A 12,000-nucleotide genomic window follows, 5' to 3' on the forward strand; every position below is an offset into this window, starting at 1 on the left:
ATGATATGTGCAATACAATTAGAGGAATGAGGACTCTGAAATCAGTGATTTGGAGAAAAATCACTAGGGTTCGTGGAGCTGCGGGAGTAGCCATTATCAGAGAGTCACTATCTGTGGAAAAATTTGGAACTGTACAATGCAAAGACCCCCAAAGAATAACTGCCCTGAATCCAGCCCTGCCTCACTACAACCCATTCCCCTCCAGCTGCTTTCCTTCTTCCGCCAGCCCACAGGCTGTGGAGAAGACCCATCCTTTGGCATCTCCAGGCAGCGGGTACTTGGAGGCAGAGGAATCCCAACAAACCAAGGATGACAATGTTAGAATTTTGAAAATCTTGGCGACCATATACGGCACTTACATATTTCAGGATGAGGACAGGGAAAACAAGCGACCTGCAAGGCGTCAAGGATCAGGGCCCTTCCTTAAGCCCAGCCCTCCCGACTCTAGGTCCAGGGCTCCCTCCTACACTACACTGCCCGCGGGTTTGGGAGGTCGGAGACCGGCGCTCGATGGGGATCGCCGGCTCTGCCGGGGTGCGTCCGAGGCCCCCTCCACTCCCAGCCCCGGGGGGCTGCTGCCCCGCCCCCTTCCTGCGCGGGCGGGGTCGCTGCGGCGCCGCAATCGGGCGCGCGCGGGGCTGCGCGGACGCGGGTCGGCCGCCGGTGCCCTGAGGTCGCCAGGCCGACCGCGCCGCCGCCCCTTGCCTGACGCACGGAGGGGCCGGGACGCGATTTGCGGCGAGTGACTGGAGCCGCCGCTACCGCCGCGCGGGCCCGCCCCGCCCCCAGCCCGCCTTTCTCCCGCCTCGGCCCTTCGCCTCCGCCCGCGCCTCGCTCGCGTCCCCGCGTCTTCCCGCCGCCCCGGAGCCTCCGGCCGCCAGCTCCAACGCCAGCCGGGTGAGTGTGGCCGCCGGGCGGCCGGGCTGGCGGAGCGCGCAGGCCCCGCGGCTGGGCGGTGAGGGCGGGCGGGTGCAGGCGGCAGCGGCCGGGGACCGGGCTTTCTTCGCCCGCGCGGGCGGTGGGGCGGTGGGGTCGCGCGGCTGAGGGAGGGACGCCCCCGCCGCCGCCGCCGCAGACAAAGCGCCCTTGGTGGGAGCCTCGCGGGGCCCCTGCCTCCGCGCAGCCTACCGAGTGCGGCCGTGGCCCGCAGAGACCGGGCCGCTCGCGTCGCCTCCCGCTAAGCGCCCTTGTTCATTTCTGGGTGAAAGGGACCCGAATCGTGCAACAGGTTTGGGTGTTAATTCCCTATTTATTAACGGGTCTTGTCCTTGGGCGTGCGGACACCCGAGGTGGTAGCGCCCAGCTCCGGGGCGAATTCCCGCTGCCAGCGCCGGAGGCTGGCTCCTTTGTGTGACCGGTGATCAGCCCTGCCCGGTGGATGGGGGACACCGGCCCCAGGCCCCCGGGCTGCGCCGAGATTGCCGGACGTCTCGCTCACGGTGTAGGGCTTGGCTTCCCCCGGGTCTGCAGGACGTTAACATCTCTCCAGCCTTTGGAGGAATCACAAAGAGAAGGGAGAGAGGTTTGGCAAGGATCTCTGGTTATGTATTTATTCTGTGTGTTAGATAGGCTCGTGTTAGAGAAGAGTGTGGCCGGCTCTTGAGGGTGCGGGTGGGATTTCACCCTGAGATGCACGATTTGGACTTGCAGCTGCTGTGACAGCAAGTGGTTCTCATGGTGCTTTGACAGCTTTCGCTTGTACAGACATCACCCCAGAAGTTCGAAGCGTGGTTGAAGGAGTAGCTGGATAGCAGCTGTTTGACAGATCGACCCTTTCTTCACATTGCTTTCTGTACAGAATATACCCACCGTGCATCGCATAGGCTGGCGAACTCTCAAATTAAAATTGCCACTCAAAATATCCCCGTATTGGAAAATATTAATTCACATGGTTTTCTTTGGCTTGATAAACCTTCTTTTTCTTAGGTGGGATAAACTTTTTTCTCCCCTCCAAGGAAGACTATGTAGTAAAGAACAATTTATCTTTGTTTACATACCTTGGGTCTTGTTGTTACCTAGCTGGTTTCACTGGAATGCTATTTTAGTATAACAATACTAAATGGAAGGAAAATATCTTCCTTTTACTTTGAGCAATAAAATACTTCATTGTTCTAGAACCAGGAAGCTTTTATACAAAATACTTTGTGTGGACAAAAGTTGGTGACTATCTTTACCCCATGACCAAATACATGAAAGAATTCCCAGAGGACTTAGAAAGCATTACACAGCTCTATAGATTGTTTTTATATCCCAGATTCCAGGAAATCATTTTGCTGTGTATTTATTCAAACAATCTAGACTAAATTTAACCTTAAAATATGGGCCTACTCTATAAATCCCTGAATGTTAGAGGATGCATTGATTGCATTTAGTTTACCAAGCATTTTAACATCTGTGAATAATAATTGGAAGGAATAATTGATGGGTGAGAATTAGAGCTGGTGATGGACCTAGAAATGTGAAAGCAGAATGTGGGACATAGAAAGTGATAGAGGTTGCAGAGTTTCATCTACTCCGGTTTTAGTAGATTGAAGGGCACATCTGAAAATCAAATGTCCACTATTGAAAAAACAGTCTTAATTACCTTTTTTTTGACCCATTTTTTCCCATGTGTTCTACAAAGACTCCTTGAAGCTTTTTCTACTTGCTAAACACAATCTTGATATTAATAAGGATTTTTTTTAAGAAATGAAATTATACCAAGTTAATCTTATCTGTACAAAGCTCTGGCATAATTTTACTGAAATTCCATCCGTGTTTGTAACTAACGTCAAAGAGCTTTTGTAGCTGTTAGAAGCAAAAGTAACAACCCCTTGAGAAAACTGGGATATTTACTAATAAAAAGTAGCAGAAACTTAAATTTCTATAATAGTTTTTTTATTGAGGTATGACTGATAACAGCATAGAATTCACTCTTAAAATGTGCAGTTTGGTAGTTTAAGTATACTCACAAAGTAGTGCACACATCATCACTAATTAAAAAATATTTTCATCATCTTGTAAGGAAAACTCCATACTCCTGAGCTATCATCCCCACTTCCCTGCACTTGGCAACTACAAATCTACTTCCTGTCCCTATGGATTTTCCTATTCTGGACATTTCATACAATATGTGGCCTTTTGTGTCTTTGTGTCTTTCAGTTAGCATATTTTCAGTTTCATATTATGCATGTATCAATAGTTCATTCCTTTTTATGGCTGAATAATATTTCACTATATGGATAGGCTGCATTTTGTTTATCCATTTACCAATTGATGGACATTTGAGTGGTTTCCACCTTTGCGTTATTATAGGTAATGCTGCTGTGAACACTCATTACAAGTTTTTGTGTGGACATATGTATTCAGTTGTCTTGGATGTGTATGTAGATGTGGAATCGCTGAGTCATATGGTAACTCTGTTTAACTTATTGCCAAAGGAATTACCAAACTATTTTCCATAGCTGCTGCACCATTTTACATTTTCACCAGCAAAGTAAGAGGGTTTCATTTTCTCCAACTTATTTAAAGTGGGTTTAATACTGTCTTTTTGATGATAGCTATTCTGTGGGGTGGTATTGTGGTTTTCATTTCGCTTTTCATTTGCATTTCCCTAATGGCTAATGATGTTGAGCCATCTTTTCATGTTCTTACTGGCCATATGTATATCTTCTTTGGAAAAATGTCCATTTAATTTATAACCTTTTCTGATCTTACGTATTCACATGTATTTTCTCATTTAGTCGAAATAGTCCTGTAAGTAGGTTTATCCTGTTTTACTGCTAGGAAACAGGTGCGAAGAGGTTAACTTACTCATTTTTTAACCTTAACGATAGTAAGAGTTAGGGTCTGATTGTAAACTCAGGTGTTCTGACTCTGCTGCCTGCATTCTTTCCACTTCATGAGGCATACAGAAGTTGAATTGTGTTTGCAAATTTCTTGGCAGATCATTGACAGAGTGGGAGAAAAAATACATAAAAATCAAACCAAATAACAAAAAGCAGGTGTTCTGGCTACATTGTATCATATTCACCAGATTTTGTTATGCTTTTTCAAATAAATTCTTTGTTTTTTTCCTATCTTAGTAAGATAGATCTGATTTTCATATTTCCTGTGGGGAAACATAAAGATTAAACCTAGTACCAGCTTTGTAGCAGCCTAGTTAGTACTAGAACCCACTATTCACTGAGATACTGTGCTTTCTATTCCCTGTACCTTTCATGTTCCCCATTTTCCTACTCGTTTATTCCCTTTAACCTTAAAATAATTGAATAATTTCAGATTTTTCATAAACATTAACACTTTTATTTTTGAACAGGGCAGTTTGCTAGTTTTCCTTTGAAGTGCAGGATTACTAGAGTACATATTTCAGTTTTTATGTACAGCTCTGTACCAGTTGTAGCAGGTGTGCAAAATTCTCAACTCCTTGGAGAGTAAGTATAGGCCATATGTGTTATTTATTCATCTTGTACATTGTCCAGCATAGTGCCCCACACATAGCAGGAACTCTATAATCTTTGTTGAATGAGTCAATACAAGTCCATTTTTTTATTGCAAAAAAACAATATGGTACACTTTTTTTTTTAAGAATAAAGGCAATACAAATTCTAGAAAAAGAAACATTTTCTTATCCCTGGCATATAACCTAAAAAATATTAAATGATAAAAATAAAGGATAAAAATTAGAACTTGACCTAAAATTCTACACTGTAATTTATAGAAAGAAGTAACTGTTGTTCCATTTCCTTAGAGCCTAAGAAAAATAGGCTCTAAGGGCCTCGTGACTGGCACAAGTGCTTATTATAGGAGTTGTACTCTGAGTGTTGTTAAATGAATGTCCAGTGAATGGATGAGAGTTTTCATTATAGCAAGTAGAGGAGATAGAGTAAATGAATATTTAGGCCTTGCTTTTCATTTATATATTTTAATTGTCAAACCTGATGCATTTTAATTATGAAAATAATTTTGAAAATTCAAATAATACATGAGTATACAGCATAAAAGCCAAAAATCTCCCTTTTCTTATCCCCATTCCTTCCTTTAAACCCAAGGTAACCATTGTTAACAGTTTAGGGTTTTTATTTCCAAACATACATCTTTGCATTAATGCATATGTGTGTACAAATACATATTTGCATATCCAGCCAGACTTACATATATGTGTATTCACAATGGTTTTTCTTTTACAAATTGGATTGCACTGCACCTATTCCTTTGTTTTTCACTTAAGACATTTGCATCTATGGTCACAAAGGATAAACATAACACTTACATGGCCTTTTAGTTTGCTAAAAGGTTTTAGTGTCAAGATTAAGCTGGCCTCTTAAGAATGAATTGAGAAACTCCCTTTTTTCCTCCAGTGCTCTGGAATAGTTTAAAATGTCTGTCTTGTAAACATTTATTAGAAATGACCTGACAGCCTTGGGTAAGAGAAGGGATCTGATGCAACCTTTCTAATTTTTCCTGTTTTTCTTTTTTTCTTTTCCATCACGTTTTGGCTCCTATATTCTGCTACATTTTTGGTGAAGGAATTCTTCCACACTCACACTTCCCTTCCCCGAGGTCTGATGAGTAAGTTGACCAAACAAAAAAAAATCAAATGATTAAATGAACCAGTGGATGCAGAAGTATGTGCACTTTTCTCTTAGATTCATGATTAAGTCCTGTACTTACTAGTTCTGTAAGCTTTAGGGAAGTTATTTATTCTTTTTGAATTTCTGTTTTCTTGTCTGTGGCATGGTAGTAATTCTCACCTTTCAGGAGTCTTGAAAGTATTAAATGAAATGTGAGCTAATATATGAAAAACCTCAGTAGTTGCCTATAATTAAAATGAAAAAAATGTGTAATACTAAACTGTAACATGGTATACAAATATAAATTTATCACTGTAGTTATTCTAAATTATTTTAGCTTAACAACAAATTTAAGGAGAAAGGGTAGTGAAGCTAGGGATGTTTTCATGAATAAATTGGAAGGATCTGTAAAAATTCCAGGCCACTTAGAATTTAATTTTGGTGGACAGCGATTTCTAAATAACTGCACGCTTTTGAAGCAGCATAGTAGGGAAAAGCAGTATAATAAACAGACCCGGATTAATCTTGCATAATCACTTATTAGCCTTGTGACTTTGGACAAGTTAATTTCTCTCAGTAAAATGGAATAAATACACCCACTTTATAGGGTAGTTATGAGGAAAGAGATTAGTATAGTGCCTGATATCTAAAAGATGTTCAAATTATTAACTATTTCTTTGCATGTAATGAGTGCCCAGCAGGGACAAACAGGAGGAATTAGGTTTTGCTGTTTGAAGACTGCTTGGTGTAATGGAAAGAACATTAGGCTCAAAGTCAAAGTTTTAGCTTGTGTACTACGCTTACTATTATCTATTGGCCTTAGACAAGTCACGTGCTAAGTTCATTCTATTTCCTTACCTATAAAAAAAGAGCAAGAGAGCTAACACTTACTGAGGATCTATTTTATATGCATTTTCTAGGCAGCTTACAAATTGTACCACACTTAATCCTCCCAATAATTTAACCAGGTAGAGAAGATACCATTTCCCATTTTATTAGATGAAGAAACAAAGGTTCAGGAATTGGATTTTCCGATGTCCATGTGGTGGACATTCCCAGTCCTGACCTTTCACTCCTTACGTCTGTACCCTCCTGGGGCTGATAGATGTGCCCCTGCATATACAGGGAATACCAAATAAGCATATTGCAAAGTGAAATACTTAGAGTATTAAAAAAAAAAGCTAAACCAATGCAGGATGAGACTTTTTATTTATTAATGATTTCCATTAATAAAATACAAATAGAGATTGCTTTAATGCCTATGCTTAAGAGCAGTAATTCAAGTTTTTTAATACTTATGTTGCTTGTAATCACTTTACCTAAATAATTTATTAGGCTTCATTGCATTTCCATGTGACCAGTAAAGAAAGGAGTAGGTAGTGGTTATAAAGGGAAATAAATAAGCCTGTATGATAGTGATGTGTGTGTATGTATGTAAAAAGAGCTTACATTTCTCTGGCATTTACAGAAACTCCAGATTATTCGAAAGAAGCAGAGAAAATCTGCATTATAATTGTTTGTCTGCTAGCAGACTTACAGAGTCATTTAAAAAATGAACCTGTCTTTGTCAGCTGGTTTGTAAAGCGTTATTGATTATATTCTTGGAAATAGTATTTTGTCTTTCCTTTGGGAGGGGTTTCATTTTGTTTGATCAGATTCAGTGATATTGATTTGGCATTTTTGCAGGCCTTGTGCTAGGGATATGCAAAACAAAAATGCTGTTGGGACATCACAAATTAAATTGTGATTCAGTACTGGTACAGAAGGTTTAGAAATTCTATCTATTGAGGCTTCATTTTTCATTTTTCTTTTATTTGGTAGGAGTGGGAGGGAATTCCTGTGTTTAGGTTACAGAATTTTTATCAGAGTAGGTTTGAATTGTACCATCTAAATCCTCATTGATAATGAATGTTACTTTTTGCAGAGTACAGTACAAAGCATCATAGTTATAGGTAAGAGTTAAAAAATGTGGTTCTTGTCTTCAAAGTGTTTATATTAGGGAGGCAAAGAAGGAGGAAAACAAGTACAAGGACGGAGAGGGATCTTAAAGCTTATACTTGCTCTTTGTAGAATCAGTTTTGCTGCATTGGGCTTTGGTAAAGGTTTCTCCTGATGGATGATACATCAGGAACAGCCCAACTCTTAAAAAAAATGTTAGTTCTGTATCTTGTGTATCTTGTTCATTCTATAATGTTCTCTTTGCTCTCTAAAAATTATTGTTTGCTCTAAGTACCAAGAATAGTTCCTCCTTTGAGTACTTTCTGTTTACCTGGACTGTGGACTGAATTTTCCCCCATGTGATGGCTGCTAGAAAGCCTGAGCCAGATCTGTGGCCCAGTAGAAGCGTATAGGTTTTCTACTATGCTGTAAATTTTTAGCCTTTTCCTTTGTAGCATTTTTGGTGTTTTTTAAAATTACTCTTTTGCTTTTATGTTTAAACTTATTAACTTTTCATAGTTCATATGTTTATGTAAGTCTCATTAATACTTTTCATAACAAAACAGGGGTATCTATAAATAAATATAAATGAAGTTTGTGGAGGAACATACCGAGGCAAGCAGGTTAGTAGAGCCATATAGAGTAAAGAGGTTTTATTTCATGGGCCAGCTTTGATTGATAATAGTGGTTGTGTGGAACACTGCACTAAAAAGTAATTGAAGGCAGCATGTGGATTTAGTGGGAAAGGCTGCTGTGATCACTGAACAATGCTGTTGTCGTGGGTGTAGGGGTAATTACGGCATGAGTGCCTTCATTTGCCATCCCTGTCATAGATAAGATGTATAGGATGCTGAATAGCATTTTAGAGCTTGGTTTTGCCAGGAGAGATGGGGATTTGGGGAACAAGCCGGTGACTTGCTGAGATTGGTGGTCAGATTGGTTCAGCTAGAATAAAATGTCTGCAATGCATCAAGGAGAAATGAGGTTGGTAGAAAAAGTGAGGAAGCAGGTGTGGGAAGCCTTAACAGAAGAGATCAGATTTAAAAAATTCTGAAATTATTAATCCCCTATATCATTTCCAGTGGCTTTGCCTTAACCCAGGTCCTTGCCATCATTTCATTTAAAAAGTTAATTATTTTTTGTGTGCGTGATACATTCATATGTTCAATATTTAAAAGGGTACAAGAGGACAGACACATTTAAGTCTTTATTTTCCTGTTTATCTGTAAAGTCAACCCAGTGTTATCAGATTATTATGTACTTTCCAGAAACATTTTATGTAAACAAATGTGCTTTCCCATCCATTTTTACATAAGTGACATTTCTATACCTATGCAAAGACTGCTTCTGTACTAGACATACTATTCTGCACTTTCCATTTTCGACTCCATGGAGGTTTTTTTTTTATATCAGTACACAAAAAGCTTTCTTCTTTTATTAAAATAAACTTTTTACTCAGGAATAATTTTAGGTTTACAGAAAAGTTGCAAAAATAGTACAGAAATTTCCCATATATTCCTCACCCATTTCAGTTTCCCCTAAAGTTTATCAGCTTAGTGTGGTATTGCCAAAACTAAAAAACCAACATCAGTATGTCACTGTTGACTAAACTCCAGGCTTTGTTTGGGTATCACCAGTTTTTCCATTAACGTCCTTTCTCTGTTCCATGGTCCTGTACAGAATACCACAATGCATTTAGTTGTCATGTCTCCTTAGTCTTGAGGAGTACTAGTCATATGTTCTGTAGAAAATGTTTTTCAACTTGGGTTTGTCTGATGTCTTCCTCATGATTGGAATAGAGTTATGGGTTTTTGGAAATACACAAAGTTGAGTTGCCCTTCTCATGTTATGTGAGGGAGTACCAGATAATTACATGTGACTAGTGATGTTACATTACCTGGTTAAGGTAGTGTTTGCCGAGTTTCTCCACTGTAAAGTTACTATTTTCCCTTTCTGTACTTTATTTTTGGAAGTGAGTCACTAAGTTCAGCTTACCCTCAAAGAGGGAGGGGAAATTAAAGCAGCTTTCTTTTTAAAAATGTAATATTCCTTTGGGTGGATGTTCCATATATTTTATTCAACTTAATTTTATATCCCCTATTAACATATATTCGGATGGTTTAGTATACCATAATAGGAGAACAAGTTCTGGAGCTATATTACCTGGGTGCATATCCTGGCTTCACACTAGCTATGTGATCTTGGGCTGCTTTTACTTGGCTGCTTCGTTTCTCTATCTCTACAGTGGGGTAGTTAATAATATCTACCTCTGCTTGCTATTAGGATTTTTGGTATGATTAAATGAGAAAATGTATAAAGTGCTTAGAATAGTATGCAGTACTATACTAATTGCTCAATAAGTGTTTGCTATTATTATTATTAATTTTTTTGTCCTCACAATAATACTGCAATGAGTAGTTTGTATATGTTATTTCACACACAAAGATGAGGCAGATAGGTATCCCATGTCATAAATTCCTAGAAATGGGTATTGCATTTGTAATTTTGATAGGTACTGCCAAATTTCCTTCCATAAGCATTGTTCATTTGCATATCCACCAGGGATATCTGAGAACATCTGTGTCCCTATATCTGCTACTAAATTATTTGATCTTTGCTGCTCGATTGGTTCATATCCATTATTATGAATCTGAGTGTCTTTTCATTGAACCTTTTAAGAGTTTGGATTTTGATGCTGTTTGCAAGCAGCTTGTGCTGGCAAGTGATATGGAAAAGTGTTGTTTGGGAGAAATAATTGTTTAACTTGATAAGGAATAGTTTGGAGCTGGGAAAAAACAAAGTAGTATTGTGACTGCAGAATGGACAATCTGAGAAACCTAAGTTGCTGGCCTCTCTTCTGACAGCAAGTGAAGCTTCTGGGGTAGAGGTTGGAAAAGATTGTGTGAAAGTAAAACTGAAAGTTAATCTGGCACATCTTTTATGATATGCATGTTTATCATATCATACATAAAATTGCATAATAAGTAGGCAGAAATTAAAAGCAGTTCACATGTAACTGTAATAACCTCAACATGCAATTTTGAAAGTTTTTCTTTCCCATTGTATTCTCCGGTGTCTATAATCATTGCCAGTTAGTAGTTTTTTCCCGATATTATTTATTGTACTGTTCAGTGGTTGTTATCATTAAACAGTCATCATTCTCTACTCCCTCCCCCTACCCCACAACTACACGGTAAAAAACAAAAGTGGTGAATGTTCCTTTACATAAGATGGGTGGGGGTCGTAATGAGGGTGACAGTCCTTTGTTCTTTTCCTTAGTTTGAGTTTCATGTTTGGGAGTTCATGAGCTCATCCTAGCTACTTAAGAATTATACACATCTTCCCCCCACCAGACATTCATAGCTCCTTTACCCCTCATGCACTAGAGGCTACAAGAAATCTGGGGCAGGAGAGCAGATTGCTGGGGGTTGGAAGGGAGGAGGATACAAAATGACCACTATTCTGAAAGAAGGGAAAGAGATGTCAACCAGGGGAAGGAAGTAGACACCAAGAATATGGAATCAAAATCCTTGGAATTTGAGATTCTTGGTTCTGAATTAAAATTAAAAGAGTGGAGAGGGCAAAGGAAAGCTCAAGTATAACCTATTAACTCTTTTAACCCACTTAACCCTGGCATGATAGTAGTACTAAAGCAGTACTGGACTCAATAAAATAAACTAACAAACTCAGTCCAATCAAGTCAAACCAAAACATTTCTCCTAGCTGCTTTAAACTACGAAGTAAGTCTTTTAAAAGACAGTTAACTTTCAAGTCCTTTTCTGTTTCAACAGAGAAAGCTGGAAGACAGCAGCCTCTTGGAGTCAGGAGGTATGAAGGATGCCCTGCTTGCAGGAGAGAACTTAGAAGGCAGGAGGAACGGAGGAAGCCCAGAGACAGCTGAGAGAGACAGTTTTCCCTAGGTTCTGGACTGTCTTTATTCATAGACAAGTAAAAGCTCTACTCCAAATATTTCCTCCTTATAGGACTGGCAGCTAATGAGGCATACATACATCTTGAGGTGTGGAGAGATGGAAGTTACTACTACTATGTAATTTAGGATTTGTATCCAATTTACTTGAAAAACACTTTAAGAACCCTAAGATCAGAAATGGGGAATGGATGCTTTAGGCCATCTGAATTAAATAGATGACAACCCCTGGATTATAGTTTAGTTCTGTTTTTAACATAAAATATCTGTTAATATGCCATTTTACTTAACCTGTTTTTGTACAATGTGAGAATATTTAAGCCTGTCGTTAATTATACCTTAGTGTGGCCCATTAGAACACATAGATTGCTTTTTCCTTAATATTTGGCTGAGATCAGATATTAAGGAAATAAGAATGTTGATAAAAGAAGAAAGGTAATTTTGTAATTTACATCCTTGTGCAGGGTCATGCTAGACACTTTGGTTGTTCATTTTTGGTGACATTTAAGAATTGAGTGCAGTCTGTTGAAGGTGAGGTGTTGGTGCCACAAGTCTGGCTTAATACAGACCTGGCCTTCTTAG

General features: G+C 39.4%; 1 protein-coding gene across 4 annotated transcripts in view; it reads left to right on the forward strand.

Moving 5' to 3' along the window:
- Window positions 1–493: 493 nt before the first annotated feature.
- SESTD1 (SEC14 and spectrin domain containing 1) overlaps window positions 494–12,000 on the forward strand; it is a 161,772-nt gene continuing 150,265 nt past the window's right edge. For all 4 annotated transcript variants that reach the window (XM_073218600.1, XM_037000255.2, XM_037000254.2 and 1 more), the window contains exon 1: window positions 494–897. The gene's annotated coding sequence lies outside the window, so the exon portion shown is untranslated. The remainder of the gene's footprint in view (window positions 898–12,000) is intronic.

Source organism: Manis javanica, chromosome 12 (assembly GCF_040802235.1).
Source record: "Manis javanica isolate MJ-LG chromosome 12, MJ_LKY, whole genome shotgun sequence".
In the NCBI taxonomy this organism is placed as follows: Eukaryota; Metazoa; Chordata; class Mammalia; order Pholidota; family Manidae; genus Manis; species Manis javanica.